Source organism: Lygodium microphyllum, chromosome 6 (genome assembly GCF_053477565.2).
Source record: "Lygodium microphyllum isolate KBCC chromosome 6, Lygodium_microphyllum_v1.1.10, whole genome shotgun sequence".
In the NCBI taxonomy this organism is placed as follows: domain Eukaryota; kingdom Viridiplantae; phylum Streptophyta; class Polypodiopsida; order Schizaeales; family Lygodiaceae; genus Lygodium; species Lygodium microphyllum.
In genome coordinates, this window is record NC_141140.1 from 44010687 (window position 1) to 44019274 (window position 8588).

An 8588-nucleotide genomic window follows, 5' to 3' on the forward strand; every position below is an offset into this window, starting at 1 on the left:
GCGGTGAATTGTCAATCTAAAAAGCCAATTGTTCACATCAACTACTTGGGAGCGACTGAAGATGAAGACCATGAAGAAATGCCAAATTTCATAGAAGACGATGACGATATCGATACTACTTCAGATACTTTACCAGATATGCCAAATCCTCATTCTTTATTAACGATGAAATGTCTTGTACATGGTAAAGAAAAGAGTTTTACATGATGACGAGAGAACACACAATTTTATTTTTGCAAAATTGGTCAAAGAATTGAATTTACATACTGTTTCAACTCATTATCGCATCAAGGCTACATTCTTAGGTACTAGATACAATGGTACATAAGAGATTCATGACTTAGAAATTAAAATTGGTGATTATGTTGAGTGTAGAAATTTCTTAGTTGTACCTTTGCAATCTAGTGACATTATGTTAGGAATACCTTGGCGTCATAAATATAATCCCGATATAGATTATTCCATGCATTCAATGAAGATTCATTCTAATGGGAAACAAATCACATTACATGGTACGCACACTTTTGATAAATTTCCATTACTTAGTCATGTTAGCTATATATAGTCTGTCTATATATAGCGCCCCAGGTCCCCTCTATATATTCCTATCATGTGTTCTCAGTTGACACACTTCTAGGGTTCCACTTTCGGTGTCTCCTGTCTCTCTTTTCCTCTCTCTTCCTCCGTTCCTTGTCTCCCTCGCGCACTGTTCAACATGGTATCAGAGCAGGCACATGTGGGTAGCTGAGAGTATCTTGTCTTGTTGTACCTGCCGTCGGCAAAGATTGTTATTTGGCATGAGTTTCGTTTGCAAGGAAAAAGGAAGATTAATTGAATTTACCTAACCTCAAAGCATTAAAGTTTAGGACTGAAAAATCAATTGTCACAAGGATAACAAATCGTGTCGAGGTGATCTCAATATTACCTTCTAAAAGATAACCGAATTAAGGTAAACTTAGAAATACCTATGCTGTGAAGTATGCCTTGGGAATGATTTAAAGGCCAAGAAACTTTTATACCTTAAACACTTGACTATCTTCCCTGATTGTAAGGTCAATAAATTCGTAAATGTAAAAGAACTAGGGTTGTCCTTGAGGTTCTTAAAAAGAGACCCTAGGTCCGACAACCGTCAACTTAAAGAAACTAAAACGGATTATTTCATCGTATATTATGATGCAGGACTTGTGTAGCAAGTACGAATTCATATATTCTTGTGACTGATTCACAAGAAGAAAGGTTAAATACCCTCAACAAGGATGGCGGATCCTTACGCAAGTTATCTTGCAAAAGGATGTATTCTTTGATATCCTTCTAAATAATAAAAATTAAAAAACGAAAACTAAAGTATCCAATGAACTTTAGGGTTGACCAAGTTGGGTTAATAAGGTACGTCCTAACCCAGAATATAAGGGATCTTGCCAAGTTGCAAGACACCTTGGAACGAGTGCTCATGCATTCGAAAGGAAAGAATCATTCCTTAGCAGTTTGCCAAACAACAAGGTCGATTAATGGAAATGTTTGTGCTTGCTAGAGATTTTAGAGCACTGTTTGATTTATGAATTACAAATTAAATAAATACCTATACTTCAGGTTGAAGGCCTGAAGGGAGAGGCAATTTCAATTACCCCCGACTGCCTACCTGACCCTAACCAAGGGGGTTGTTGACCACGCTGAGAACGTGGACCGAACCCGCCACGAGAGGTCTCTCCGTTGAGCTCTACTTGGAGCAAGAGGACGCTTGGTGCTAGGGGGGGCTCTGGCCGTAAATCCCTCGCCTTCCGGGTCCTGCACAAGAGGCTAACATGACTCGGGATTGGATCTCGAGGCCCGTATACTAGTTTACGGGCGGAAGCTTGGAATAATGATCCTTGTGGATTACTGGATAGCCTTGGAGCGGATTATGGACAAGCCTACGGGCGGAACTCCTTGTATTTCAAAGTTAAAAATGATGATACGTTAATAAAAAACTTGTTTGATATTGTTTTTCTATGTCACGTGATAAGATTACGTGAAGGAACTAGTGCTTAACGGATTTAATTAAAGAAGCTGATTGTTACATGTCAAATTAATGTGTTAGATAATTACATAACTAAAACAAACCGAGGAAAGTGCGGAGGATGGGCCATGGGTCCGTCCTACGGTTGGGTGGTCCCGGTTAGCCGGGAACTTTGCTCAAAATCTCGAAGAACAGCGGGATGATCGTCAAAGGAAACGAATAATGAAAGTGATGACCTAGAGTTATGTGTTAACCGATTTACATTGTTTTAGGCGAACGGAATGGGACTATGCCTTATGGCAGAGAGGTTGAGCTTTTCATACCTCTCGTTTCCCATTCTCCTTAAACCAAGTGCAGCGTAAATCCGCTTCGGACCTGGCGTTTCTGCGTAAAGTAGTTCGCTTGGGTCCGACGCTAGTTGTTGTTAGGTAATGACCAATCAGGAAAACCCTAATTCCCGTCGATCCTAAGTGGGAACGGCCAGGATACTTCTGCTACGTGGCAGATGCGGGAAGACCTAGATCGCAAATCCGGTAACATTCCATGGGAGTGCCGGGCGGAGCTTTCTAGACATCCTTTCGGATGGACTACTAAGACGTGTCTTGGATGATACTAAGTGGACACATAACAGTTGGTATCAGAGCCGACCAATAATAGAATTGTTTTTATGAAATCTCAAAGAAATGAAGTAAAGGAACTGTTGCTATCCAAACATTTCCTTACCTTCAATGCTGTCTTGCAGAATTATGAAGCGTGGAACAAGTTTTTGGTATTTCAAGTCATGTTTATGACTGCAATGCATTCTCCGCTTTATAGACAAAGAATTGGGATGATGAACATCCTGGAGCAGATTTATAATCCATCACCTTTATACATAGAATGAAGATGGACGGGGTCTTTAGGAATCTACTATATAGCCGCCCACTGGTTTGCTTATCTATAGACCAACCTAAAAAGGATTAAGTGGTTAGAAAACTTGAAAGTCGTGACACTACAACAAAAAGGCCTCATAGACGCACATTTAGACGCGATTTTTGAATATAGAGAAAAACTTACGGGCGCGTCTATCCGCCTGTCTATTTGCGCGTCTACCATTTCGCGTCTATAATCACATGTACCAACGAATTTACATGCACAAATAGACGCGTAATAGACGCACATATATACGCGCATATAGACACACTGGTAGACGCACTTTTACAAGCACTGATAGACGCGAATGGAAAACAAAAAATGTCATTTAAAAAAAAAGATATTTAATTTCTTTTTTTAATTTGAATTATGAAGCGCGTGTATAAGCGCGTGTAGTCTGCATTATAGATGCGCGAATAAACGCGAATTATCTGCAATTTAGACGCGCTGATAGACGCGCAAAACAAAACTGGAAAAAAAAACCCAGAGAGCTAGTTTTTTTTTTCCTCCTCCCATACATCAGATTGTGTATTTGGAAAAAAGACAATGTATCTTACGGGCACGAGAATTGAAAATAAAAGTCTATGTATTCATTATATATCAAAGCATTTACAAGGGAAGTTTAAGTGCTTTCGACCTAAAGCGTGGCCGCAATCAGTAGGCTCAAAGAGATATCATACATATACAAGAAAAGAAGGCCTCATGAGGAGGTATGGTGCTCCTCTACGAATCTGAAGAGGAAACATCCTCGTTACTATCACCATGGCTACTAGCGTCGCTATCCCCCTCCTCGCTATACTCCACATCCGGGTACATTTAACCCCCTTCCCGGGGTACATTTAACCCCCTTTTCGGGGTACATTTAACACCCTTCCTGTGGTACATTTAAGCCCTCTTTCCCGTGGAGTTCCACCAAGTCCCTTAAAGTTCACCTTACTCTAGAAATTAAAACATTTTCCCCCCTAGCATCCCTCAAAAGCCACCTTAGCCCAATCCCCTTGACCTCAAAAACCCTTAATCCCCATGCCTAAATCCATAAGTCCCATCTTGTGTTTGAAACCCCGTGTTTTACCTCTCATATTTCTTTTTTTTTAATACACCCCTAAGCCCTTTCTAAACCCCGTGTCCCCTTTTTACTTACACGCCTTTTTCCCCCGTACTATAAACCCTTGTGTTATCTTTCAAATTTTTCCTTTGGGTTTGAAAAACCCCTAAGTCCTTTCACTCTAGTGCCCAAAGAACTCCCAAGGGCTTTCATAGATGTTTGTGAAGCCACACTCACACATAACCTTTTTCACCGTGATTATATCCTATAGACCCTTTTTCTCTTAAGCTTTATAAACCTTTCCCTCTCCGAAGAAGCTAAGATTTTAGAGGTCTTATTATCCCTTCTCGTGGTCAACCTTTTGAACGACTCCTTGCCTCGAAAGAGGGACGGTGGAAATCCGAAAGAAAGAGAAAAAAACTGCCTTCACGTTCGAACTGCGATGCCGCCTAAGAAAGTCCAAGGAGTAGCTGTAGGAGGGTCATCTCCTGGTATCCATGTGGAAATCTCACCCCAAAACCAGGTTTTTCCTTCTTGGTTTTATATCGGTTTTAATTTCATCATGCAAGATGAATTGTTGGGATAAGATATATTTTGTCCTAGTTATTTACAATGAAGGAGTTTAGTTTAATTAAACATGCAAAAAAAATGATAATATAATAAACATAGTTTCTTTCAAATAACATCATGCTTTGAAACGAATTACGAGAAAGATTATCTATCTACTATAGTAGTATATTTCGGTTAAATCTTGAAGGTATAAAAACTGCATCTTGCACCATTAGCCCCTATTCCTTTTTGCAACGAATCATCATAGAAGATGAAATTCATGAAAGGTTTCTTACGTTGCTTGAATTCTAGGAAGTTATCATTGATAATTGCATATCTTAGCAAGGAAAAGATTGTTATTTGGCATGAGTTTCGTTTGCAAGGAAAAATGAAGATTAATTGAATTTACCTAACCTCAAAGCATTAAAGTTTAGGACTGAAAAATCAATTGTCACAAGGATAACAAATCGTGTCGAGGTGATCTCAATATTACCTTCTAAAAGATAACCGAATTAAGGTAAACTTAGAAATACCTATGCTACGAAGTATGCCTTGGGAATGATTTAAAGGCCAAGAAACGTTTATACCTTAAACACTTGACTATCTTCCCTTAGGGTCAATAAATTCGTAAATGTAAAAGAACTAGGGTTGTCCCTGAGGTTCTTAAAAAGAGACCCTAGGTCCGACAAACGTCAGCTTAAAGAAACTAAAACGGATTATTTCATCGTATATTACGATGCAGGACTTGTGCAGCAAATACGAAGTCATATAGTCTTGTGACTGATTCACAAGAAGAAAGGTTAAATACCCTCAACAAGGATGGCGGATCCTTACGCAAGTTATCTTGCAAAAGGATGTATTCTTTGATATCCTTCTAAATAATGAAAATTAAAAACTGAAAACTAAAGTATCCAATGAACTTCAGGGTTGACCAAGTTGGGTTAATAAGGTACGCCCTAACCCAGAATATAAGGGATCTTGCCAAGTTGCAGGACACCTTGGAACGAGTGCTAATGCATTTGAAAGGAAAGAATCATTCCTTAGCAGTTTGCCAAACAACAAGGTCGATTAATGGAAATGTTTGTGCTTGCTAGAGATTTTAGAGCACTGTTTGATTTATGAATTACAAATTAAATAAATACCTATACTTCAGGTTGAAGGCCTGAAGGGAGAGGCAGTTTCAGTTACCCTCGACTATCTGCCTGACCCTAACCAAGGGGGTTGTTGACCGCACCGGGAACGTGGAGTGAACCCGTTGCGAGAGGTCTCTTCGTTGAGCTCTACTTGGAGCATGAGGATGCTTGGGTGCCAGGGGGGGCTCTGGCCGTAAATCTCTCGCCTTTCGGGTCCTGCACAAGAGGCTAACGTGTCTCGGGATTGGATCTCGAGGCCCGCATACTAGTTTATAGGCGGAAGCTTGGAATAATGATCCCTATGGATTACTAGATAGCCTTCGGGCGGATTATGGACAAGCCTACGGGCGAAACTCCTTGTATTTCAAAGTTAAAAATGATGATATGTTAATAAAGAACTTGTTTGATATTGTTTTTCTATGTTATGTGATAAGATTATGTGAAGGAACCAGTGCTTAACGGATTTAATTAAAGAAGCTGATTGTTACATGTCAAATTAATATGTTAGATAATTACATAACTAAAACAAACCGAGGAAAGTGCGGAGGATGGGCCATGGGTCCGTCCTACGGTTTGGTGGTCCCGGTTAGCCGGGAACTTTTCTCAAAATCTCGAAGAACAGCGGGATGATCGTCAAAGGAAACGAATAACGAAAGCGATGACCTAGAGTTATGTGTTAACCGATTTACGCTGTTTTAGGGGAACGGAATGGGACTATGCCTTATGGCAGAGAGGTTGAGCCTTGCATACCTCTCGTTTCCCATTCTCCTTGAACCAAGTGCAGCGTAAATCCGCTTCGGACCTGGCATTTCTGCGTAAAATAGTTCGCTCGGGTCCGACGCTAGTTGCTGTTAGGTAATGACCAATCAGGAAAACCCTAATTCCGGTCGATCCTAAGTGGGAACGGCCAGGATACTTCCGCTACGTGGCAGACGCGGGAAGACCTAGATAGCAAATCCCGTAACATTCCATGGGAGTGCCCGGCGGAGCTTTCTAGATATCCTTTCGAATGGACTGCTAAGACGTGTCCTGGATGATACTAAGTGGACACGTTACAGTTACAAACTTAACATTTGGCACAAGATAATCTTCTTTATCCAAGCTAATTTGTTCTTCTGCTGCTATGATAGTTCCCCACTATATCTAAGCTTGTGCCATCACATCTTCTAGTCTCTACCATCATTGGATACACATCCACATAATCATAATCGATGAGGTCATTCATCGAATCCCTAACTAGGATGGACAATAACTCTTTGTTTTTTGTTTTCAAATATGGTAGCTAATTTGATAGAAGCAAGTAATGTATGCCATCTACTTCAATGGGCGTCATGGAGGCAAGGTTGGATTTGTTGAGTTGTGGCTCTTTTAAAGAGCATGATCAGAAGAGCCAATCCTTATTCCACCACAACCTAACACTCCTCTTGAATATTTATTGACTCTTCAATTCGCTCTTCTCCCCTTCTGTATATGATAGCAACAACTTGTGGAGTTTTATATTCATGTTTCTCTTCCTCTATGGGTATATCCAACAGAAGGAGGTAAATTTTCAATGCACAATCATGGTCCACAAGCTCCAAAGGTGTTGTACCTACTACTGGTGTACTATCCATGGAAACACTTTGTATGAAGAATACATGTGAGCCAAACATATATTCACCACTTTTTGGTGGTTCTTCCTTGTTTGAAATACCATGAGTTGTTCTAGTTGTACGCAATTCATGGTGAATCATGTTGCTAGGTGGCACCTACGCAAAGGGATGAGTGCCTTAAATGGTTCTCCTTTGTGTGTACGTTGGTGGGATGAGCGCCTTAAATGGTTCTCCGTCAATGCGGGGCACGCTCCTAAGAATTGTCTTAGATGCAAGAGATGGGGACGCCTATCCTTTCCGGGCGTTGATACAAGTGTAAATATGGGTAGTACCATTTTATCCACACGAGTATTAACGTCTTCGTGAACTAATTATTGTATGGAATTCCAAATTAATTGATTTATGTGGCTAGCTGCAATTATTCAGTTGGTTATTATTGTAACATGATTTTCTAAAATTTCGGCAGCTAATGTGTAGAGCAAGGAAAATTGAAAAGGCATGCCATGCGCAAGCATTCTAAAGATTATTTCCTCAAGAATTTATTTGGCAATTGTTGGATTATTGTATTAGACGCACCGCTATTTCTTATAAAGCGTGCACATAGCTTCTATGTAAATATTTATTAGCAAAATAGATTTTTAGAATATATGTCCAAATAAAATATTAATGGTTCTAGAGAGTTGTAGGATGCACAATTGCTAGCATCCATTAATTGAGACTACTCTATCTCTTTTTCAATTCACTCAAACTCTTTACGCAAAGAGTAATTATAAAGGGCCTAAATCTTGGGCAAAGAAGATTTCATAATATTATTATAAATACGGCATGAAGGGAGCTGCCCACTTCATATCGGGGGGAGATTGAACCCAATCTTGAGTTGCTTCATCTTACGTTACCTTCTCTTTTAGTCTATTTTCAATTTCTCATGAGTTGTATGCAATTTTATGAGTAAAAGACAGAAAGAGGGAGCTTTTTCCATTCGCTACGCGCAAACCACGCATTCGTTGCTCGCAATAGTAGTATCAGAGCCCAACCTACCTCTTGGGCTTCCAATCGCCCAGCCTTTGGTGTGAAGGTGAGGCCTCTGCTGCAAACGGGCTGTACGATCCATCTCATCATGAACTGACTACACGACTGGATTCCCAGGCCTTCAAAACCCCAAACCCCTCAATCATAGTCAAGAAATTTTGTGGTTTTTCCAAACATTGAAGAATACCAACTCCTACATCATGGCGCCATATTTGGGTGGTGAAGAGTTGGATCTTACAGGTGATGAGTAAGCTTAATTAAAGCTTAAATAAAAAGCCTAGCTTAAGCTTAAGCACGAGCTTAAGCTCTAATTTGATTTCGTGGGGGGAGGC